At 40.4% G+C, this 26,346-nt stretch overlaps 1 protein-coding gene across 5 annotated transcripts in view; it reads right to left on the bottom strand.

Moving 5' to 3' along the window:
* Positions 1-26,346, bottom strand: part of Hecw2 (HECT, C2 and WW domain containing E3 ubiquitin protein ligase 2) — a 416,509-nt gene that overhangs the window by 328,867 nt on the left and 61,296 nt on the right. Inside the window, exon 1 of one of the 5 annotated variants that reach the window (XM_029564739.1) lies at positions 16,360-16,381. The exons of 3 other annotated variants lie outside the window; for them this stretch is intronic. The gene's annotated coding sequence lies outside the window, so the exon portion shown is untranslated. Of the gene's footprint in view, positions 1-6,915; positions 7,012-16,359; positions 16,382-26,346 lie in introns of those variants that run through there. One more of the 5 variants, XM_029564738.1, reaches the window with a different exon arrangement.

Below are 26,346 nucleotides of genomic sequence, written 5' to 3'. Positions count from 1 at the left end.
TTTTTTTTTTAAAAAAAAAAAAAAAAAAAAAAAAAAACCCAACAATCAAAACAAACAGAAAGCAGCCTGGGCAGCCCTGTTTTAGCTGTAACAGCAGAGGAGTGATCAGCCTGCCTTCTCAGAAACATTTGTCTACTTACTTTCCAGCTCATAAAGTTCTATGGAAAACTGTTTAAACAGCAAGAAAATACTTGACAGCAAGAAAATACTTCACCAAAATGCTTAGAGGAGAGAAATGTGGGGTCACGATCCACAAGTATTTCTGAGAGCTTCCTTTAGTGCGTTGGGCCGGGGCGGGGGGAGTCATAGGAGTAATTAGTTTTAGGGGAAAATGAATGCTTAGACCAATAAAATATGTGGTATGAACAATGTGAATTAAACATATTTATACTTCTTGATATTTTCCATATTTCTTACAAATGAATTACTTTTCTGAGGTAGGTTTTCTCTTTCAAGCTCGGGCTGGACTGGAAATTATATATAAGTAGCACAGGCTAGCCTCAAACTTACAACCCTCTTGCCTCAAAAGCACCATTTTTTATAAGATGGAAATGTTATATTTTTTTTTGAGACAGGGTCACCCTATAACTCCAGCTTGCCTGGAACTCACTATATAGACCAGGCTGGCCTCGATTTCACAGGGCTCTGCCTGTCTCTGTTTCCTGGGTGGTGATATTACAGGCATGTGCCACCATGCCCAGCTTATAAATTTATTTTTAAGAAGATATCTTTTCATCTGGAATCAAAATACATACTTAAGTTGAACTTATACATAGCCAGATATCAACACTGATTTCTTAGTTTTATTTATTTATTTATTTTTAATTGTTTGTTTGAGACAGGGTCTCCCTATAGCCCCAGCTGGCCTAGAACACGCTATGGAGAGCAGGCTGGTCTTGATCTCATACAGATCCACCTGCCTCTGCCTCACAGGTGTTGGGATTAAAGGCATGACCCAGCTTTGATTTCTTAGTTTTAACAAGTATACCATGATAATATCAGAGCTTCACAACACCTGTACACAGGCAAACACATAATATACGAAAAGTATCTATTATCCTTGCAACTTATCTGTAAATTTCAAATTACTACTCCTTTTTAAAAATGTTTTTATATGTATGAGTATTTTGCTTGCATGTATGTAAGTGTAGCACATGCATGCAATGTACATAGTAGCCAGAAGACGGTGTCAAATCCCATGGAACTGGAGTTACATATGGCTGTTAGTGGGTGCTAGATACCAAACCCGGGTTCTCTGTAAGAGCAGCCAGTTCTCTTAACAGCTGAGCCATTTCTCCAGTCCCCCATCTTGACTCCTAAAGGTCCTATATTTAGTCTGTTCCAGTGGATTCTTGTCTACCTGACTTGAGAGAGTTAGCCATGTTTTCCTGCCAGAGTGCTGCTGCAGTGCTGGAGTACTTAACAGGGGAGGGAGCTGAGAGTTCAGGGCCTACAGAGCAGGTTATAAGATTGTTTTGTGCCTGCTTGCTAACAAACATCTCTGTGTGAAATAGCTTGAGGTCTGAAACTTGCTTTTGTTATAACCTGATAGGAAAGTCATCCCTAAATACTAGAGGTTATAGATATGAACTGAAGCAAAAGAACCTAATGGTCATGCCTGACCAATATGGTTGAAGTCCGCTTGTAAAATAGGTTTTCAACTTTAGCTTTTCATGAATGGCAAGTATCAATATTTCACAGATGAACAGGAGAAGTAATATGAAAAGGGGACTTCAAGTTGGTTTAGAATAATTCAGTTCACATAGAAGGAAATGAGAAATAACTCACTGTGTGTAAGACATAAAATTATAAGGTCAGGGAAAACACACTGTGAACAGGAGAAAGCTGGTTAAAGCAGGATGACTGTAGGATTTCTAGAACAAAGTACATGTTCGAAGTTAAAAATAGGTTCCCAACCATTCCTTTCCTACAAAAGCCCAGTAGCGTATGGACAGAGCAAGCAGGGCTCAGACCACAACAAAGTGTCCGTTTCATCTTTACAATCTAGGGTACTGCAGACTATTGCTTCATTTTATATATGAAGAATCAAAGGTCTTCTCTCAGTAAAGTATTAACAATTAGCCTAAGCTCAGAAAGCTAGCAAGTAGTGAAACCAGCATCAGACCCAGCACCACTCCAAAGCCCTTCCTCTACAGAGCTGAGTATTCCCTTCATTCCACGCTCACTATAAAAATAGGGATTGAGGGGCTAGAGAGGCAGTTCAGCGGTTAAGAGTGCTGGAAGCTCTTGCTGAGGACCTGAGTTCAATTCCCAGCACCCACACAGTGGGTAACAACCATCTGTAACTCCAGTTCCAGGGACTCTGATGCTCTTTTCTGGCCTCCACAGACATTGTACTACATGGGTACACTTACATACATGCAGGCAATACGTTCATACATATAAAATAAAATAAAATATTTTTTAAATGGGGACTGAAAGAAAAAACATACTATCAGTTGCCAATGAATATCAGATTTTATTCAGAAAACTAACGTAAACTAGTTCTAAAAAAATTTCCCTGAATATTGTTTTAGAATCGTATGCATGAATGTGGCTAAATCAGCCTAAGCTTTGCACTACAAACAAGCCACCACATAAGGCATAGCTTTGCCAAACTTGGGAGCTCACACTCCGGGCCTGAGAAGCACTAAGGCCCACCACAAACCACAAAAAAAAAACTTCCCTGGAAAATCCAATTTCCCCCAATGATGAATAATTTAAAACAGTGTTTTATACTAAAACAAAATATGGATTACAGAGAGAATATTACATCTGCACAAAATTTTGTAAATGATGCATCTCAGAGAAACTTTATAGACTTGCAGAAAAATTTCATCTTTGAACCATGGGAGTCTTCTCCTAGAAGCAGTTCAGTGGGGAGGGGAGAGAGGAAGCTCTGGAAAATGTCATTAAAGAAAAAAATGTGTATAAGTTACTTTTCACCATCCTATTCTGGCATGCTTCTAATAATATCAGAGTCCTCTGGGTTGATGACACCCAGGGGCACATTCTGTATGCCCTCCCCACACTATGTTCAAATCCATGTTACTTCCACTGCGTGGGGGGGGACACCAGTTTTACCAGCATGGAACAGCACTGTTCCAATTTTCTGCAGTATGTCAGTTGTTGGAGAAGGTGATCAATTTCACTTTGCCTGGTCTGATCACCTTCAGAGTCTTCCTACACCCTAGCACAGACTTCATGTTTTTCCAAATAATCTGAAGCCTAACACTGATCAGCTCCAGCAAGTCTTCTAACTTCTCTGCAGCCACCATCTTCCTGCCTTAGGTTCTGAACAGTCCTCCACTGAGAGCAGCTGCCAAGATGGCAGAGGAGTGAGAAAGTTCAGCGAATGGTTTTAAGAAACATATCAAGGGGCAGGAGAGATGGCTCAGCAGTTAAGAGCACTGACTGCTCTTGCAGAGGATCTGGGTTCAATTCCCAGCACCTATGTGGCAGCCACAAACCATCCTTAACTCCAGTTCTAGGGGAATCTGAAGCCCTCTTCTGACCTCCAAGGCATTGCACTACACGGTGCACTCACATACATGCAGGTAATACACTCATACACATAAAATAAAAATAAATTTAATAAAGAAACATATCAAGTGATTTTTATGCCCTGGTTGAAATTGCATAAGCAGTTATATAGATTAATCCTTAAAGACACTAGTATCAGTCTTCAGTTTGAGAATTCCATCATTTTTTAAGCATCGTAAGAGGAACTGGAGAGATGGTTCAGTGAACAGGTAAAGGCTCTTACAACCTGAGTTCAATCCCCAGAACCCAAATGATAGAGAGAAATGACTCCTAAAAATTGTCTTCTGACGTCCACACAAACACCATGGCATGCACACACCCATACACACACACACACACACACACACACACACACACACACACACACACGAGATAAAAATTTAAAACTAAAATAAAAATATGATAAGGAGTCCTTACAGCTTTTGTTTATGGAGACTATAAATGGTTGAGATACTTTGTTTTCAAGCTTTATTCTTCTTTTCTTTAAAACAAGTCCCACAGAGCAAGGGCTTCAAATAATGAAGATCAAAGGTAATGTCGATTATAACAGTGGTGGTAAACTTGATTTATGTTTCTCCATTTACTAGGAGCTGTTTGGGGTCATTGCTTAATATGCTAAATTCTTCCTTTAATAAACATGGTCCTGATTTTCAAATACACGTCTTTAAATGACTCAGTTATATAAATGTAGAGGCATCGCCAAGCAATTAGTTAAATACTAAATTAATACTAGTTCCTACATTACTGGATATTGACTAACTAATGGAAAACATTCAATTGTATTATTTCAAATTATGTAAATTAAATTACATAAAAGGAACATCACTGCCACCTGTTCTCTACATGGAAGAAAGAACACTCAGCCTCCCCAGTTTAAAAATGATTTGCTGCCTAAAGCAACTGAAGTTAATAGATTTTCAAAGTTGAGCTGAAGGGCTGGTGGCCAAAGCACTGCGGCTAGAACTCTGATATCTTGGAATTATAACCCCAGGTTCTACCCACCAGAACACGATGCTCCTTCAAAATGAGCAACAAAACAAAACAAAAAAGAAGGCTCTTCTATTGTGCACTCCCAAGGCATTGTCAGTGCATCACTGGTTCCATTGTTCACACTCTTCATCAGAGCAAGCACAGCTATGTGATCATGCCTGGTTCTTGTCCTAATTCTAACAGGAACAAGAAGAGACACAATTCCACACCCAACTTTTCATCCTCCAGTACTCCAAGTTCACTATTTAAATGGTTCACTCAAGGCTTAGATAACAATGAATGACAGCAATCAACTATCTAGAAATTCTCTGGCTTTGTCTCTGTTTTAGTGAAATGCCTCCCAAAACTGTCAAATGCTTCATTTATCTGGGCAGGAAGCTGTGGTTGCCCAGAATCAGGAAAAAGGTGATTTAGCTAATGAGAGCAATTCAGACTTTGCTATTCTCTAATAGTGCTCTCAGAAATAAACTGAATGAGAATGAAGGTTCTAAGCACACGCAGAACCCACACCATACAGAATCAATGTCCCTGCACTTAATTAAGTGCACTTAAGATGGAAGAACATTCTGGTGCTTCTGAGCAGAACCATCCTGTTGAGTACTTACCAGCACTTCTGGCCTTGGTGCAGCCCCAAGGTGATGCAGCAGTGATCAGGAATGAGACTTTGGAAGGGAATGCCACAGCATGTCCAGGAAAGAAAGGGAAAAAATGCATGTTGCCTTCTCCTTTCCCATTTTAGTAAATGACTCAATTTTGTTTGGTAAACAGAACTCAAAAGCGTTATAAACTATATTTACATTTTAAAGGCATCTGCTGATATTAAAAGAAAGTTTGAGGTAGATTGTGATCTTTCTACCATTATTTCTTCCTGTCACCTTGATCAAGGTGCAGCACAATGGCACTTTATTTCCTCATCTGTTGAATATGAAAGTACCCATCAGTACAGGTTCAAAAGGCCACAGAAAACAACCTGGGAAGGACAGTGGGAAAATATACATAAACAATGGCAATTGTTGTAAATACATGGCCAGAGCATTAAGGCAAAGAACACCTCACCAGTGCTCTCTCACCCTTCAGACCCAGAAAAGCCCCTGCTGGGACCATGCTGATGAGCAACACTGTACCAGAAGATGACAACTTAAAAAGTATCTGACTGACCATGAAGAGCAACAATGTCTGATCACTGGTCACATACACTGAAATGTCACCTGTGAAATAAGTCTTTTTTATTGGATGTCTTTGTTATCAGTCAAGGTCACAAATAAGCCACACAAACCAATTCCCACTCATGGAACTGTTTTTGTTTGACCCTTATCATGCTAGCCTATTCTGTTTGTGCATGTGAATTTCTATTTATATACTTAACTTTTATTTAGATGCTAACATTTAAAATTAGATTTCATGTAAAAATCAAAACTCAAAAGAGCTAAAAACAACCAATTCTTACTAGTGGCAGCATTTGGCTGGAACTGAATAGACCTGTCTCCTTTAGAGGGGCTCACAGCATCTGGTTCCTTATAACCTTCTGCTATTACAGCACACCTGCCTTATTGACTTGCTTTTATTATTCTAAAAAAGCACTAGTAAATATTTCACTTTGTAACCAGCATTAAATAAACACATGGACATTTAAAGTTCTTGGAATTCATATAAAGTTATGAAGTTCAGGCCTGCTTAGTATTAGATTAAAATAGTTAATTTTTACTGAATTGGTCCTGTTACCTATATTATGCTTCATAGATAAGCACCCTACACAGTTCAGGTGACCACGTTCTTTCTCATGTGGATTCACAACTGTCTACCAGGCCACCTTGCCTTCCAGCTTACCAGCTAATTCATTTATGTCATTAAAATTAAAGCCAACTTTCTGTACTAAAAACTTAGTTCCCCCTGTCCAGTGGTTTTATAGTTACCTTTGGATAAATTCAAGAATTAATAATGTTTGGTGATCTGGATAATAATGTACTTTAAAACAGAGTGAGACAGTGAGATGACAGGAAGGTGGGAAGGACAATTAATGAGTCATGTAGGTAGAGTATACATGTGGTAGGTACATAGATACATAGCTATAGAGACACAAAAAGAAACCATACATACACGGGATGATTAATGGTTCAAAGGGTGAGAGAATGTGTGTATATGTTAATGCTTCTAATTTCTAATCAGGAATTCATCTATTTGCATTGCATAGCTCCTAATCAGGTACCCACACTGCTAAAGCTACTAAACCAGAGCCTGATTGTTCGTTCCATAGGAAAGAAAGAAATTTCTATCTTGCACGAATCATTCTAATTTGTGGTCTTTGTTGCAACACCTTAAATTATGCCCTAACATCATACCCACTATTTTCGAGTTCTTTAAATGCATCATGCTCCCTCTTACCACAAGTCCTTTGTATATGTTCTTCCCTCTGCCTGGACTTCTAACCTTCTAACCTTCATCTGGCCAACTTCCACTTCAGTTCTTGCTTCCTCTGAGAGCAGTCCTCAGTTCAACACTGGGCTCCAATACACTTGATGTGTGTTCTAATAGCAGACTTCTCTCTGACTTCCAGCTGTTATTTGATGAACGAATGATTCATTAATTAGTATAAGGGATGCCAAAAATAATTTTCCATTAGTGAAATGAATGATCAAAATAAAAAGAGCAGTGACTGGGGATGCAGCTCAGGGGCACAGCGATTGCCTAGTATGCACATGGCCCTGAATTCTATCCCGAATACTACCAGAAACAAAACAGAAAACCTAGGTTAAGCTGGGCATGATAGCACATGCCTTCGATCCCAGCACTCAGGAAGAGCACAAGTTCAGAGCCAACCTGAGCTCTATGTCAAGACTAATTCTGGACTATCTTATGAAAGTAAACAAATTTCTGTCTTGTGTAGGCTACTGTAATCTAGAGAAATGTTCTTACAGCAAGTTAGCTTATGTCTTAATACATGTATTTATATTAAGCATGTTTCAGGTCTGTGAAGGAACTGCGTCTCTCTCATATCTGAGTCTTTCCACATGCAGTTTCCAATGTCTGAAATACACTTCTACCTCCAAATGCTACCCTAGTAAACTACTGGACTCCTGATCAAAGACCATCTTCTCAGAGAGTTCCTCCTTAATCTTCATGATCCATTAAATCTTACCATGTACTCAGCAGAAGACTCTATACCCCCTCATCATTACTTCAAAATATTTTACTGAGACAGGGTCTTGCTACACAGCCAGGCTGTCCTTTAACTGATGGCCCTCCAGCATCAGCTCCAGGGTGCTGGAATTGTGTGTGCTGCTGTGTCCAGCTTCTAAACAGTATCTTTCAGTCCCCAGAACCATCCTACAAAATATGCAAACATATGTAATATTTTGATATATACACAATTTTAGATATTTTGGGGAGAAAGCTGAGGAACAGTAATGAACCCTAATCACGCTTTGTTTTTACAGTCCTCAGGGTGGAAACTGAGTACCCGCTTAGTGTCTCTACCTTACAGAGACTTCATTTGTTCCTCAGTCATTTTTTATCTTTCTTTCTCTTTTCTTTTGCTCCTTGCTTTTGTCTCACTTCCCTTTCCAAGCTCCTGCTCCCATTGTCAATTTTCAGGCTAAGGCCAGGGGGATGAAAGAGCTCTTATTCCTGAATCTCAGCAAAATCACATGCGTCCTTGTCTGTGACACCAGAAAAGGAACACTCAGGTGTAATTTCATTCCCAGCTTTCCATCAGCAATGTGTTTAGTTAGGGAAGTCGCTCTGCTACTGCCACCTTAAACTGAGCTGACCTTTCTAGCTCAACTTATTTCACTCTAAAAGTTCTAAAGTCTAAAGTTCTAAAAGGTCAATGCTAGATTTGAGAACTGAAATGCATGGAATGAAAGCTGAGCAATCACTTCATTTGCTTTCGTCAAAGATAAGAAAACAGAATGTGTTTGTCACTGAAACATATTTCCTTTTAGGAACCGATTCCTGTGTACAGTTGGTAGCTCACAGCCATTAACTACCTGGCCTCTGCTTCTGCAGCTCTGGTCCTGTCAGTGGGCTGGGACTTCATTTGTTTCTCTGTTGCTGTTCTCACATACGCTACTGTACACTATTTCCAGAATTCTGACTTCACTTGCTTTTACTGATCATGTATCTGCTGAAAAGTCCCAGCATCGTGTCCTAAAACTAAATGAGATCAGACTAGAAATGAGTGTGTGCAATTTAGTATTTGGCATTTGGGATCAGATTAGAAATGAGTGTGTGTAACCTTTGACATCCTTTATAATCAGCTATTTATAGTCTTAATTCAGAGACGTATTTCCTGGCCACAGGAAAGTGTCAGTCTGGCTATACATGAATCTTCAGTGTGTATCAAGACCTTTGTGCCCAAAATAAAATCTTTACCTCGCTTTGTTCTTCAGTTATGCAGCTTTCCCTTGCCACTTGGGTTAAGCTGCGCACATGTCCGCATAATAAACAGCTATACATTATTAATAAGATACTGTGAGATCTCAAATCACTGAGTGTGAAACACAATTGGGGGAATTTGCTCCCCCCCCTTAAATCATATATACCCAAGGGCTGCGTTAGAATCTTCTTAGCCTTAGCAAGGAGAACGGAGGCCGAGACAATAGCTAAATCTTCTTCAATTCTTTTGAGCCTCTCCATCTCCCATAAATATCAGAAGAGAGTGTGCATATTTTAGTGAATGTAGGCCAGCTGCCATGACGCAGAAGGGAGATTTGGGGCTTTGAGATATAAATTTTTCAAAGAGCTAAAAGTAGCTCCTAAGAACCTGCATAATACAACTGCCTGCCCCAGCTTGAGACAGCTCCACTGTCTGACATGCGTCCATATGCCTGTTCCAGTGGGAAGAGAGGGCGGGTAGTGGACCAGCTCACTACTAGCCTGAGATGATAAGATCAAATCATATTTTAATTTCCATATAGCTTCTCATATCTAGCAGGAGAAATTTAAAATGCCAAATACTAAATTAAATAAGCAGACAAGTCTTCCATGAATGGCCCTTTTCAATCTGTGCCAATCTGTACCAATCTGCCCAACAAAATAATGAGGAAGAAAACAAACCATCAATATAATGGGGGAAAACATGCTCTCCTTCAGCTGCCGGAAAAGACTGTCCCTAAAAAGTCATATTTAAAGCTTCATTAGTGTCATTTCTCACAGCACTGGCAAAATGGAAAACAAATTTCCCAGTTTGTAGAAATCAAGTTTTCTTTCAGTCAGCTGGCAAAGACTCTAACAGAAGAAACTCAAAACTAGGGCCAGTACAGGACTAAACTAGATCTGGGTTGATTCTTTAACCATTGTCAGAAACAGAGAGTATTTACCATATTAGTTTTATTTCTGAAGTGTTGCTTCCGATATAAAGCACAAGAAAGGTCAAGGTCCCAAACATCGATCTTTAGAATTTAACTGTGTACTCCATCAAAATGTATATGCCACAGTAACGGTCTCAGTGAGTTGCTATCTGGCCTTTCATGACAGCACCAAAAGATAGAGATTTGTGAAAGGAAAATTATAAGACAATTTAATCACAAGCCTCAAGCACACTTCAAATAGAGCCTATATGTGAGAAGGTGCACCCAAGTCCCGCATCCTCTTGCCATAGACCTAGCAGTCAATCCTCTCATCCTAAATGTTTAGAACAGTCTTGGTCATTCTTCCCTTCCCTCTCTCCACCAACCTCTAATCACCCCATCCCCTTCAGAAGGCTATTATTACAAAAGTAGCAGAAGAGCTGGGCACAGTGACACACATCTTTAATCCCAGCACTTGGGAGGCAGAGGCAGGTGGATCTCTGTGAGTTCGAGTTCCAGGTCAGCTGGGGCTACAGGGAGACCCTGCCACAAAGAAAGAAAGAAAGAAAATAAATAAATAAATAAATAAATAAATAAATAAATAAATAAGTAGCAGAAGAAACATTAGAGAAACAGAAAGTGTCCAAGGTTAGACCTCAAGGACTATCCACCTTACATTGTTTATGATGTTTTTTCACTTTGGTCTCGAATGTCTGAAATTATTTCTTTTATTATCACCTGAGATGTCATCAGTAAAGATCTGCATTAAGAAGCATTACTCATTTAAAAAAACAAAAACAAAAAAAAAGAATGAACTCCACAGGAATCACTACACTTATAAAAATTACAACCAGACTGCTTTCCACTCGCTTACCTTTAAAAAACAAAATGAAACAAATAACTATACAGGGGAAAAAATATGGCTTAGTAATTGGGAAGCACTTTGGAAAATCTAGAAAGATAACGTAGGCCCTTAAGAACTGTATGGCGTCCTAGAACTCAAGGTTTTAGGAAAGAAATAACCATATTTCTTGATGGCCAAGGGCAAAATGGAAGGCACACTGAAGAAACTGATGATCAGTGGATCCTATTGGGCATGAAATTTGATCTAATAGTTTGATATGCCTATTAAATGTATAAGACCCTCTGTCTTTATCAAATTCTGAGTTCATCTGGTTTCCTGTACACCTAGGTGCATGGTTTGCCACTCTGAATTGTGACAGCTGTGACAGTATTCTGCATAAGGGGACTATGTCGGTAGCCACAGGACCCTGTGAGCTGAAAAGAAAGGTCAGGAAAGTTCAGAAATGTCACTGCATTCTGCCTGTCCAACACTGAGTGTCTAATGCCCATAAATATTATAAGTTAGCATGCTCAGCCTCACAAACTCAGCTTCCTGGCCATCTCTATCCCCTTTACTTTCAAAATTCTAAGCAAGAAAGAATAAAAGTACATTTTCTTGGTAACCAATAGAGTCTGCCTTTTTATACATAGGCCTCTTTCTCATGATTCATCTCCAGTTTGAAGAGGAAAAAGCAATTATATATCACAAAATATATACATAGATACAGAAAATAACTCCAGGAGGCACATAATCCAACTTTCTAAATTAGGAACTGTGGTGGTTTGAATGAGAAAGTCTGCCATAGACTCCCAAGTATTTGGACATTTTGCCCCCAGCTGGTGGCATTGTTTTGGGAGGTCTTAGGAGGTGTGGCCTTGCTGGAGGAAGTGTGTCACTGGGGAGCAATTTTCAGTTGCTCTCTGCATCCTGTGCCTGCTTGAAAATGTGAAATCTCTTTCCACTCTGAGGCCTCTCCGCAATGATGGACTCTGATTCCTCTTTAAGCCCAAACTAACTCTTCCTTCCATAAGTTCCCTTGGTCATGGTGTTTTACCACAGCAACAGAAAAGTAACTAATACTGGGACTGAGCATCACAGGACCAGTTAACATAAATCTGCCTGAATAAACTGAGTATCAGCCCTCCAAGTTAGAAGGCCACAGCAATTCATTTGATCTTTGATAGCTGCAGCTGTGGTGGTGCTGGACAGACGACAGCAGCAGTTGCAGCTGAATATGTCCAATGTATCAAGGGTACAGCACTCCTCAAATGCACCAAGGACACAATCACTCACATCTCACACTTTCATCGACTCATTTCAAATATGGAGGGCAGGAAAGGGGGTGCTAGCTAAATGAGGGGGCAAAACCCAATTTCTTTCTGTTCAATTTTTCTTGAAGTCATCCCCATCTTAAGAAGATAAAATTACTCTTCTTCCTCCCTCTGTATCACAGGCATCCTGCTTTCAGAGAACAATTCAGCTTAGAATCTGAAAGGATGCCGTGTGTGTGTGTGTGTGTGTGTGTGTGTGTGTGTGTGTGTGTGTGTGTGTGTGATGGTGTTCCTATAGGAACAGGATAGGAAGCAGAGGGGATGGGAAGGCTCTAAACAGAAGGCAAGAGATTCAAGAGCAATTCAAATATTCTACTTGACTACTTGAGACCGGTTAGCTAGATCAAAAAGGTTTATCATCCAATTGAAGCTGGGGAGCAGGAAGTAATAAGTTCTTGGCCTGCCACGCATTCCAGAGAGGCACATATGCTTCCAATTAATGAAAAGACTTCTGAGAAAAGCAGGGACAGTGTAACCAGGGCAGAGCATAGGGCAGGGTATGGGTGGCTGAACAGCACTAGATAGAAAGACTAAGAGGTCTAGACGCTCAAATGGTCGTGAATTTCAACTGATGCTCAGTTTAATAGACTGCTCCTCCCCTATACCCTCCCACCTTCTTGACAAAGTAATTTGGCCTGAATGTATCAACTTTCTGTTAATAGAAACAAACAAGACAGATGATGGAACTAGTGACTGTCAAATCTTAGGGTCTTTACACACATTTTGAAAGCTTGTTTAAAAATTAAGAAACCCCAAGAGATTCTGACCCAGTCAGATTCTGATGCAAACTGTTCTAGACCACACTTCAGCAAACACTGAATAATGTGGGGGCAAAGAGAAGGGGAATTTGCCAGCTAGAACACAGCCCTGATTCATACTGGCAGCAAAAAAGGGATTTCGTGCACTCAGCAACCCTTGGAGAGATCTGAGCCCCACAGCACACTTGGGAAAGACTAGGATTCCCATTTGGATTAGTCCTATATCAAGATGACCACTCTGGAGCTTGGACAGTCACAAACTTAGTCAATGACCCTCCATTCCTGGCTTTAAATATTTAGGAAAAAAAAAAACAAAAACGCTAGTCTTATTTAAAAATTTTTAGTTTTTAAAACTATACAATAAGCACATGAGCCAACACATTCCAACATTTATTATTTTGCTTGCATAAGCTTTCTTCTCAGGCACTTTCATTTTTTTATGAAGGACAACTCTGGTGAATAGAGAGAACAGAAATTAGCTTACAGGCTGCTCATCAGAGCTTACCAGAAATAAAGTTTAGTGTTCACTTGGGAACTAGCCATCTCCTCTATACCAAATTAACCCACCTCCACAGTAGTTTCCTTGGAGCTGAAGAGTTCTGTGAGGGTAGGAAAAATAAAGGTTTTCTAAATAGCTCTGAGCAAATCCATTCTCCCAAGAGTAGAAAAGCGGTAATCTGAAAAGAGCCTGTGAATTTTTTTTTAGGTCCTGTAGGTCAAGAACTATTGCCTAGATGACAATAGTGTCAAAAGTTCAGGTGATGTGACAGGATTAAGCTGACAGCAAAGATGGATTAGAAAAGCAGGCACAGTGGTGCACACCTGAAACCCCAGCATTCAGGAGGCCAAGACAGGAGGATCCGCAGTTCAAGGCCAACTAGGGCTGTACAACAAGTTCAAGGCAAGCCTAGATCTATACAAAGACCCTATCTTTAAAAAAAAAGAATGGATTGATAGAGAAACTGAACATTCTCAAATTCTTGTCTGAGAAGTTCAGTTCAGTCCTTACAGGACCTTGGGCTAAACACTTAGCCTCAGAACCCTATCTTCAAATGTGTAAAATGAGGGTCATCTTTGTTCTCATCCCTCCTCACACGTGCTAAGACATAAGTTGCAGAAAACATATGAGAGTCACCCTAAAATATCACTCTACAAATATTTTTAATCACCTTTTTAAATTTTTTAATTCAAGAGAGTAAATCACTGTTCTACTCATTAATGACTAACATTAATCTTTAAATTAGGCCCCTAACAAAATCTGTTTATGTCAATGACCTTGATCAGAATTTTGTAATCAAAGATGAGGAAGGAGGAATATTTTTACATAAGGAATCTAATGTCATCTTATTTTACCACACATTTTTCTGCAACAAAGAATAGAAATCTTGAACCCATGAGATGGCTCGGTGGTAGGGGTACTTGCAGCCAAGCCTGACGACCTGAGTTTGACCCCTGAGACCCACATAGTAGAAGGAGAGAACCAATTCCTGCAATCTCTCCTCTGACCTCTAAATGTGTGTTGTGGCACACACACACACACACACACACACACACACAGAAAATAAATAAGTAAATGCAAAAAAAAAATTTCAAAAAAGAATTTTTTTTTAAAGAATAGCTAAGAACTATTGGTAACTTCAGTTCCAGGGGATCTGAAAACTTCTGTCCTCCATGGGCATTGCATGACATGGGTGCACTTACCTACATGCAGGCATTACACTCATATGCATAAAATAAAAATAATAAAATTAAAAAATAAAATATTTTTTAAAAAGAATAGAAATCACTATGAAGAAATAGAATATGCTCAATCACTAAATATTCTCCTAGAACAACTACATCAAGAAATGACTGATCATCCAAGCTATATGAAAGAGAATGCAGATGTCAGAAACATGAGAAAAAGAAGACTTGAAATTTAGTATTGTGGCAAAAGCCTGAACATGAAACTATTCTTACCTTCTCTGTGCCATTCAGGACCATTATAGAAAAATTCTATTGCCAAGTTCCTCTGGCCCAGCCTTCACTTCACCAACACATGGCTGCAGCTTACATTTCCTCCATAAAACATACAGATTGATGTCTGCTAGGCCCCTGAGGGTTACCCTTCCAGCTACTTGTGCACTACTGTCCCCACCACCTGAGCTGTGCCTAAAAATGTTTGTGCCAGCTCTACTTTTCTAATTACAGAATTTAATCATATAATTAATATCATGTCACTTAATCATATAATTTACCACTATGCACATTGCAGCAATCTGAGCACAAACAAAGAGTAACTATATCCATGGAAACCAACTTAGATGCTTCAAAAAGATTTAATAAAGGCAAGGATCTAAAAATATTTCTTTCATTTTGAGAATGGCCAAAAGATTGGGGGAAATCTTAAAATTTCATCTCAGGTTTTTAACATGTAGTTCCCTGGAGCTCACAGGTCAGCAAGCCAATTAGTGGGCAGACTCTGTTCAAACAAAGAAAAAAATGGAAGAAGAAAGAATCTTTTAAGTACTTTCTACATTTTCTTATGAAGGAATTGGATTTGAAATCTGGAGAAAGCACTGTGGATCCAGCTGATGACAGAAAGTCAGAGAGGAATTGCAGTAAACACATGCAGGCAGAGCTCCCTAGTCCTACATCAGGAGCATCTGAGTTTCCACAGCAATGTGTTCATCATCCTTTTATCATCCTCTGCTTTAACTGACTGATTAAAGACCCCCATATTAAAACATTCAAAGATTTTCTACTTTTATCCCAAAACTATAAGTCTCAGAAAAAAAGAGAAGACTATAGGTCTCAAAAACAAACTGCCTCAAAAACCTAAATATATTTTCAGACAACTGAACATCTTCAATCATGCAAGATTTACCTGAGGAATAACAGCAGGAAAAAAAAAGATAAAATAAAGATATTTTATCTCTACTGGGCATGGTGGCACATGCCTTTAATCCAAGTACTCAAGGGACAGAGGTAGATGGATCTCTGTGAGTTTGAAGCCCACCTGGTCTACAGAAGGAGTTCCAGATCAGCCAGGACTGCATAGTGAGACCCTGTCACAACTAAAAATAATAATAAAAATATTATATCTCTACGCTTTGTGAACATATAAAAATTGGAAGTCCAAATTGCAAAGGAATTACATAAAGACAAAGGCATTTTAAATTAAAGGGAAGCATGATGAAGAAGAAATACAAAAATGCATTAAATCAAAAACATATCAGACATAGGGAAAGGCAAAGCCAACAACAAACAACCAGGACAAGCGACATGAAAGAAAAATGTAAGAGAATTAAGCAACAGTTAAAACTGTATCATAAAAAATACCACTGACATGGGAAACTATTCATAACAGGATATTTAGGTAGCTTATTCATATTTTTAGAAAAATATATGTACCACATAGTACATTTCAAGACAGTTGCCCCTTGAAATGGCTTGATTTTAAGTAGAAAATTTAGATTACAAAGAGATGAAAAATTAGATGATAGATAGACAGTAAATGAAAGAACAGAGAGATCTAATACATTTATAGAAAATAGGTTCTCAAAAGTCAAAGTTATGATACAGACAGAAAGAAAAACGACAACAGGAAGTTTGTTGAGTATTACCAGTTGCTGTCACTGAGAGGTGTCATTTTGATGATGTTTCATTTTTCATTTCTACGTTTTCGTATTTTCAAGAATCTGTGTAACTGAATCATGCTATAGTCAGAAAATATCTAAGACATTAATACTCAAATACAAATTTACAAAGTAGCTACCTGTTTGGATGCACATAACTCCTTGGAACAATAAATATCAAGAATAATATATATAAAGAGTAATATAAGAGGAATAATATATAAGTAACATATATGAGGAATAATACATAAGCATATATACATAAATATTTCATACACCATAGACATTTACACCAAAAAGACAAATATAACAATTTATAATGTATTTTTAATGACTATGCAAATGTGCATGTTAAATACTCAGTAAAAAGTACCCCAGTAATAATATACAAGCTATTCATATTGTATTGACATGCAGATACAGGGGTGATTATAGAAATTTAATGCTCTCAGTATTTAACCAGCCTTTGTATGCTGTCCTTTAAAATCTAAGTAAACATGCAGAAGTATCCAATCTTTTGACATTGTGACTACAAATATGTTAGGCTGCATTCATAGCTACCCCAGGACATATGCAGGCCACAGGTCAAACATGCCTAAAAGAGGACCTTTGGTGGCCTTCTGGCATTCACCTCTTCAGCCAATCAAATAGCCCCACACCCCACACTTCGGATCTTTGCCAGATAAAAGGGGTACAGAGAAGAGTCAAAGCAACTGTGTCAACAGCTCTCAAAGTAGACACTATAAAAACTACAGCCAGCAACAGGAAAATGACCCATTTCCCTCAGAAGAATTGGCACAGGTCCATTCAGTCCAAGATAGAAAGTGTGGTCATATCCTTAAGCCCCAGCACTACACCCTGCAGAGTGAAAGGCCTCTAGCTCAATCTGCTGCAAGACTAATTGCTGAGCTCATGCTGATCTTCTCCTCTGGGAATCACAAAGTCCCAAAAGTCCAGGGTGAAATATTTGTCTTGGCTATCCATAGTAAGACCCTACCACTCCAGACGCTATACGCTTTGGCTGTAAAACATAGAGAAATCAATCTCAAACTGACCGGGAAACTCTCTCCCTGCTAGCTAAGCTTCCATAGTGCCAGTAGGTTCTATGCAGGTTGCTGGAAGAAATGACCTTGGTCTTACCCAGCACTGGACCTTGCATTCTATAGTACCTATCTGCTAGGCAAGACATGCCTTCTGATACTATAATGTTATGATTGCAATGGGGTGACTAGCTGATTTCTGATTGGGCTTCAGGACTGCTCCACAAGAGGGACTTTCAGGCTTGGTACTGAAATCCTGGGGCAAAAGCCCATGGCATTGGTGGTCAAGGCCCTAGGGTAGAATATGCTTTAAGTTATTTCGCTAAATGCTCATAATGTTAAACTGCCTTCTAAATATTTATACTTATACCAATAGACCTGAGCTGTCTCAGTCTTGGTCAGAGAAGCTTCTTTTAGCAGTGGATAGCAGTCAATGGAGAGATGCATAACTGGTCAAACTTCTTAGCATAAAACACTGAGCATCCAGCCTCAATGGACATCTATATTAACCACACCAGCACTAAGGTAGAATGAATGTGGAGGAGGGCTGTGAAATGCTGTCTTCTGGACCTGGCATGGTTAACACAACCATTCACTCATAGCAGCTGTGGTTACCTGAACAAGACCTACACAAGATCAAGCCAGCTGAAATCCTGGCATAGATGAGGAAGACAATAGTACTTATATATTCTGGAGTATAAATATGATTTTTTTTACAGAAAAATTCATTTTAATGCAATTGACATTAAGATGTTTGAACATGCATTTCTAATCACTATATATCTGATTATTACTAGTCACAGTCGGTTATTTTCTGAGCTCCTTGACAACTGAGCATGGATATAAAGTCATCAAGTAGATTCCAATGGTAATGTTTTTTGCATCTACTAATTATTAAGGAGCAAATTTTTATGTTTTGAAGAATTATTTTTTAATCATGACATTTTTAATTTTTAATAACTACATGATTAGAAGAAGCATTTCATTACAGCTTTAACATATTCAGTAACATACTCAAGAGCAAGAATATATCTCTTTCACAAGTGGCTGCAAGTTTGTAGGTTCACAGTTTAATACAGTTACACAATATTGAACTCAGTATAACCTGTAACACATAAAATTGAATGCATTTTTAACTTTAAAAAAAGATCTCCATTTCATTTTAGAATATATTGTTCCTTGCAGAAAGTCTCATTGTTTTTGCTACTAACACTGAGATGTTGGCGCATGCATCCCTAATCTGTATGCATCTGGTTATTACTAGTCATAATCAGTTTCACTTGGATACTACGCACCTGTGTATGTCTATAAAGTCATCGGGTAGATTTCAATGGCAATGTTTATTGTATCTACTAATTAACATGATGTAAATTTCCACGCTTGCTCCTCAAAAACAACACTTTTATATTTGTTGATTTTGTGTGTGTATTCACAGAGAACATCCCAAACCACCTTATTCAACTATACACCCACTTCCCAGATGGCACCCTCCCACAGCCTCCCTCCCCCGACTAGAGCCCTTATACTCTGATATCCCTGCTACTGTCTGCTGTGTTGTCGGCACCCCCAGCCATTCCCCACTACTTGCCCTTCTGGTGAATCTAGTCAGCCTATCTAGAGGTCTTTGTTTTAGAAGGTTAAGCTGTTCCTCATCAAGCAGCAATCAGTTGTCAATATTCCTTTAGATAAGATTGGGGTCTGCTGTTCATTTCCCAGTTCTATGCTAGGTTACTATCTGGGAGTCCCTTTGGCCACCCTGGCCAACAACTCAAAAGAAGGTATCTCCTATCTGGCATTGCTGCTTGTTATGAAGCCTTTAGCTATGCATATGGACTCTTAAGAAATTATATTAAACCATTAATCTTTGGTTATACTTTCCTTTTGGGTTTTTAAGGCCATACAGTTGGCACAGATCAACCAATTTATTTTTATTCTTAAGGTCATTTGAGGATCTGATCCTCACGGGTCACATGGGCTTAGGAGAAGCGCCTGGCTCCTTTCTTTTACCAGTTCCGACTATGTGAAGATAAGTCAAAGGTCCTGCTTGACCATGGTTGGCCTCACTTGGAAGCATGGAGGAAATGATTCCTGTGTTGACCCTCCTCTTTGTAGACTAGACACTGGTTCAGGTCCATCTGGTGGGGTCTCCTCAGCCTCCTTGATCAAGAGGAAAGGTGACCCACCACATTTACAGGACATTTTGAGAGATGCTCATAGGTCCCTGGAACTAGTCAACCTAGGAGGGTTAGTACCTTTAATTACTGTATGTCATGTAGATAAATCTTGGGCAAAGACCAATTGTTCTCAGATAAACCTTACCTAGATATACATTTCTTGATCTGCTATGTGTAATTTGTCAGTAGATTATAGGAGTAATATGGTTCCCTCTGGTTATAAAAACTAGCTAGGCATTATCTGTCACATTGTCTCACCCCTCCATCATGGTTTTCCCACTTAAGGAGCCCCATTTCCCCCTTTCTCCCTTAATACCTTCTCCTACGATCCTACCTCTCTTGAGCTCCTTCTTTCCCTTTATCCCTAGGTTCCTTATATACCTTTCCCTCCCCCCTCCCTTAAACTAACCCAATTTTTATCCATATCTCCCTTATTAAGGCCTGTTTCCTACTGCTTGCTTTCAGGTTCTTTTCCTTTTCCTCCCTGTTTCCTTTCCATTATCCTGATTCCTGAAGTTATGTCTGCATACATACTCATTTATCAGAGTTTGGTTCTAGGATCCACATATCAGGGAGAACATATGTCAATTTTTATTCTGAGTCTGTGTTACTTCACTTAGTATAACAGTTTCTAGTTCCATCCACTGACCTGCAAATTTCATGATTTCATCTTTCCTTATTGCTGAACAAAACTCCATTGTATAAACGAACCACATTTTCATTATCCACTCGTCAATTGAGGGACACTTAGGCTGCTTCCATTTCTTAGCTATTGTGAAAAGAGAAGCAACAAACATGGATGTACAAGTGTCTCTGCAATAGGATGAGTTCTGTGTGTATATGCCGAGGAGTGATATAACTGGGTCAAATGGTAGGTTCATTTGTACTTTTTTAAGAGTTTTCCACACTACTTTCCATAGGGGCTGAACAAGTTTGCAGCCCCACCAGCAGTGGATGAGTGTTCCCCTTTCCCCACATCTTCTCCAACATTTGGTATCATTTCTTCTCTTGATCATAACCAGTCTGACTGGGGTAAGGTAATACCTTAGGGTGGTTTTCATTTGCATTTCCCTAATTACTAATGATGTTGAACACTTTTTGAGATCTTTCTTAGCCATCTTTATTTCTTCCTTTGAGAACTCTGTTTAAATCTTTAGCCCATCTTTTCACTGGGTCATTTGGTTTCTCGATTCTTTGTTTTTTGAGTTCTTTATATATTCTGGACATTAAACCTCTGTCATATGTATCACTGGTGAAGATTTTTTCCCACTTTGGGTTTTCTCTTCACTTTCTTGATTGTTTCTTTTGCTGTACAGAAGCTTTTTACTTTAATGAGGTCCCAATTGTTGATTCTTGGCTGTGTTTCCTGAGCAATTGATGGCCAGTTTAGAAAATTCTTTCCTACACCTATAACTTGTAGGTTTTTGCCAATGTTTTCTTCTGACAGTTTCAGAGTTTTTTACAGGTGGAGATCCAGTTTTGCCAGCACCATTTGCTGAACATGCTGTCTTTCCTCCAGTGAATATTCTTGGCCCCTTTCTCAAATATCAGGTAGCTGAAATTGCACTTACTCATATTTGGGTCTTCAATTTTGTTCCAGTGATCTATGGGTCCAGTTTTGTGCCAGTGCCATGTTGTTTTTATGACTATAGCTCTGTAATACAGCTTAAAATCTGGTATAGTGATCCCCCCAGCATTGCTCTTAGTGCTCAGGGTTTTTGTTTGTTTGTTTTTTCTATCTGAGGTCTTTTATGCTTCCATATGAATCTTAGGATGGTTTTTTCCAATTCTGTGAAAAATGTCATGGGGATTTTGATTGGCTTTTTTTTTTGCACTGAATCTATAAATGGCTTTTGGTAGGATGGTCATTTTCACAATATTAATTCTTTCAATCCATGAGCATGGGAGGTCCTTTCCTCTTGTTATGTTTTCATCAATCTCTTTCTTTAAAGATTTAAAGTTTTCATTGTAGAGGTCTTTAATGTCTTTGGTCAGGTTTATTCCGAGATATTTTATTATTTTTTTGCAGCTATTGTGAAGGGGCGTGTTTCCACGTGCTCTTTCTCTAATTGCTTATTATTGGTATATAGAAAGGCTACAGACTTTTGTAGGTTAATTTTGTAACCTGCCCTTTTACTGAACATGTTACTAATTTCTAGGAGTTTTCTGGTGGAATTTTTGTCATCTCTTAGACATAATATCGTATCATCTGCAAAAAGGGATACTTTGATCTATTCTTTTCTGTGGGAAACAGGCTTGAGCCTAGGGTGAAAGTCTTATTGACAGCCATACAGCAGGCCCTAAGCAACGGACCGACTGCTGGAGACACAAGAAATGCCTTGTGACATTTGTTCCCATTGTCAGATCATGAAACTGATGCATAGACCTCGCCACTCCCTAATCACCCCCTTGGAATTCCAAATTGCAACACTTAGATATTGCAACAGTCAGGGTCATGTGGTTTCCAGGAATCCAGGTGCTATAATCTGAAACCCAGTATGCTAATGAGGCATTCTACCCGCTATTCTGTGATAGGACGTTAAGTCTGTTACACTAGTAGGACGCTAAGTCTGTTATGCTAATAAGGTATCCTACTTGCTGTACTGTGATAGGATGCTAAACCTGTTATGCTAATAAGGTATCCTACTTGCTGTGCTGTGATTGGACCACTACCCCTATATAAGCTTGTGCCTTCCTGCAATAAAGCAGATCTGTCTCACTGAACCTGGTCTCGTGTCTGAATGCGGCTCCACTGACACAGTCTCCTCACCAGGCCTGGGGTCTGGGACTGGGCAGAAGCCACGATGACAGAAGGCGGCACCAGACGAGCAGAAGAGTGGCCTCAGCCCAGGGTAGGCAGAAGAGCAGCCTCAGTGCTGGGCGAGCAGAAGAGCGGCCTCAGCCCAGGGGGAGTGGAGCAGGCTCGACACCCATGAGAACAAAGGAGCGTCATCCATGAGAACGGAAGAGTGGCTGCCGCTGGAAGCGACCGCAGCTGGAGCCCAACATGGGGCTCAAAAAGCCCGACCCCACGAGGCTGTAACAGTTGGACTGTAACACGTTGGGCATCCGATGCCCCCTTTACCAGTAATCCTTCTGTGGGCGCTTACCACTTTCATTCTCCTGTGCGCCCTCTTCTGGCTCGTAGTCTTCGGTTTGGCATGTCATTCCTGTCTCCGCGGATCATCTTCCTGAACAGCTGCTGAGTCCTTCTGGGTACATCTTGCAGGGTGACTGACCTCCAGTATGGGGAATAGTCATCCAGCTGCCACCGGCCCCATGCTGCCATGCTGGTTTCTCTCCTCAGGAGTAGGCAAATTAGGGTAACAAAAAGATGTAACTAAGATATTAGATAAAGTGCTAGCTCTTGCCCCCTGGTTTATGGATTCCTGCTGTTGTGATCCAGAGCAATGGGATTGTGTGCTATTCATGGCCAGAAAGAGAGAAGTCAGGGAGGGGCGTCCATTATCTGGGCTGTTCTACCCTATTATGACTGCCATTCTGGCCTCACTTTGGGGAGTTCCCCCCAATGCCCCGAGCAGAATAATCTCATACTTAAAAACATAGATAAACAAATAAAGCAACAGGATGGTGGGGATGGCCTGTCCCAGGCATTTCCAGTCAAAACCAAACTAACTGATTTCTCTTCTGATGCAGAAATGATGACTGCTGATAATAAGGTAAAAAATGAGGAATTAGGGTCTGAGGGTCCCCTTGATGAGAAACAGTAAGTCAAGATTGCCCCTGCCCTGCCATTACAGGGCAGTGGCTACCCTCCACCATCTTGTATTGGCTTAGATGAAAAACGGGAAGGCAGCCTCCACTCCACCTTTATGGGGTGATAGCTACTTTCTTCCATCTTGCACTAGCTCTAAGAAGTTTCTCCCCAGTCAATCTACCCCTCCCTTCCAGAGGAGGACTGGAAGCCCCTCCCACCTAGGTCCCTCTCCTATGATACAATGGGTGATTTTCCACAGTTTTTCCCAGTTACCATCAATCAGGGACTACAGAACCCTAATGTCTAGAATCCATACTCTCATTGTACTTTTAAAAAGCGGCATAAGGCAGCCATAGAGGATGGCATTCATTCCCCTTGGTTTGGTCAGAATTAGACACAATCAGCCATGCGGCCAACACCCTCTATGACTGGTAGAATATTGCCCGTGCCTGTCTACAGGGAGGTGATTTTCTCTTATGGAAGGCTTCTTATCATGATGAATGTGAACAACAGGTAGAGCACAATAGAAATGCCAATGTCCAAAACACTGGGTTTGACACCTTGGTAGGGTGTGGCAATTTTGAAACCCCACAAGCCCAGGCACAGGGACCTCCTCTCTACTTTCAACAGGTGCAGCTTTGCATACTCCATGCTTTCCGAAGTATGCCAACTTGTGAGTATACCAAATTTACCATATTGATACAAAAACCAGGTGAGCCTTTCTCTGACTTCATTGGAAGGTGCCAACAAAGCGCTAATAGGAAAATCAGCCTTCAGGGGGCCACAGATGCTTTGCTCAAGGATCTTGTATATGAAGGCTGCTCTGCCAAGTGTCGCCTTGCCATAGGACCCATTAGACACAAGGATGTCTCTGAATGGATTCTGGCCTGTCGGGATGTGGAGACCGCTCGGGCTCATGCCATGGCTCTCGCTGAGACACTGGCTGCTCACCAGCCACAGGCCAAGACAGACAAGGGCAAATGTTGGGCTTCTGGAGGACAGGATCATTGGTCTCGCACCTGCCCTAACAATATCTGGCCAATGGACATCACTCACTTCCCTTCCTTTGGCAAGCTCAAATATATACATCATATTAAGACACCTGTTGTTAACGTAAGGGGGAGGTTATGCTTGTGTCTTTCCAGATAATGTTCCAGCCCTCATTTGGATCCCAGCCCAGAACATCAGAATTGCCTTTGATGAAAACCCTCCCTCCACAACCACTGACCCTGGAGATAGCAGCCCTGACCCTGGAGGAAGCAGCGCACCTCTCAACCACGAGAGACTGACCTGGTGACACAGACTATGAAAGCGACCGGCTCCAACGGCATACCCGATAACCTGGGGTGACCTTAAGTATCTCACTTTGCAAGCAGAGACTATAGCCAATCAAAACCCTCAATCCAGAGGGAATCCCTTGCCTATGTTCGTTATAATGGGTAGCATCATTACTGCTAACTCACAAACATTAGCAACTCCCCTTAACCCCCACTAAACCATCAACATTATGTGACGGATTATTAAGGTAGCCAATGAAAAGGAAGTAAATTCAAAATCTACACCCCCTGGCCAATGGTTCCCTAAACTACAGATGTACCACACATCTGTCTGCCTTGATTGGTCCCCTTGCTTTGTTAACACTTCTCCTGATTTTTGGACCCTGCATGGTTAATTTTGTTAAGGCTACTTCAGTTGGCTGTTGCCCCATCTCGATATCTGACCCCCTCAAATTCCCTTACTAAACTATAATTGGCTTTTTAAAAGAAAAAAAGGGGGGAGATGCGGGAGACAGGCTTGAGCCTAGGGTGAAAGTCTTATTGACAGCCATACAGCAGGCCCTAAGCAACGGACCAACTGTTGGAGCCACAAGAAATGCCTTGTGATATTTGCTCCCATTGGCAGATCATGAGACTAATGCACAGAGCTCACCACTCCCTAATCACCACCCTTGGAATTCCAAATTGCAACACTTAGATATTGCAACAGTCGGGGTCACATGGTTTCCAGGAATCCAGGCTCTGTAATAAGAAACCCATTATGCTGATGAGGCATCCTACCCGCTATTCTGTGATAGGACATTAAGTCTGTTATGCTAATAGGACGTTAAGTCTATTATGCTAATAAGGTAGCCTACTTGCTGTACCGTGATAGGACACTAAACCTGTCATGCTAATAAGGTATCCTACTTGCTGTGCTGTGATTGGACCACTACCACTATATAAGCTTGTGCCTTCCTGCAACAAAGCACATCTGTGTCACTGAACCTGGTCTCCTATGTCTGTATGCGGCTCCACTGACACAGTCTCCTCACCAGCCCTGGGGTCTGAGACAGGGCAGAAGCAGCAACAAAAGAAGGTGGCACCAGGCGGGCAGAAGAGTGGCCTCAGCCCAGGGCAGGCAGAAGAACGGCCTCAGCCAAGGGCAGGCAGAAGGGCAGCCTCAGGCCAGGGCCAAGTGGAGGAGCAGCATCGACACCCATGAGAACGAAGGAGCGGTGCCCATAAAAATGGAGGAGCAGCTGCCACTGGAGGTGACCACACTTTTCCAATTATTACTCCTTTAATTTCCTACTCTTGTCTTATTGCTCTTGCAAGAGTTTCAAGCACTATGTTAAGAGAAGTGGACATAGTGGACAGCCTTGTCTGGTTCCTGATTTCAGTGGGAATGCTCCCAGTTGTTGTCCATTTAGAATGATGTTGGCTGTGGGTTTCTTATATATGGCTTTAATTATGTTGAGGTATGTTCCCTCCAGTCCAATTCCCTCTAGGACTTTGAACATAAATGCATGTTGAATTTTGTCAAAGGCCTTCTCTGCATCTATTGAGATGACCATGTGGTTCTTGTCATTGAGCCCATTTATGTGATTTATGACGTTTATTGACTTACATATATTGAACCATCCCCGCATCTCTGGAATAAAGCCAACTTGATCATTGTGGATTATCCTTTTGATGTGTGTCTGTATGTGGTTTGCAAGTATTTTATTGAGAATTTTTGCATCTATGTTCATTAAGGATATGGGTCTATAGTTTTCTTTTTTGGT

The sequence above is a fragment of the Nannospalax galili genome, unplaced genomic scaffold (assembly GCF_000622305.1).
Source record: "Nannospalax galili isolate Female #2095 unplaced genomic scaffold, S.galili_v1.0 scaffold115, whole genome shotgun sequence".
Lineage (NCBI taxonomy): Eukaryota > Metazoa > Chordata > Mammalia > Rodentia > Spalacidae > Nannospalax > Nannospalax galili.
Note: the sequence above shows the minus strand (reverse complement) of the source record. Positions and strands in the feature narration are given on the sequence as shown.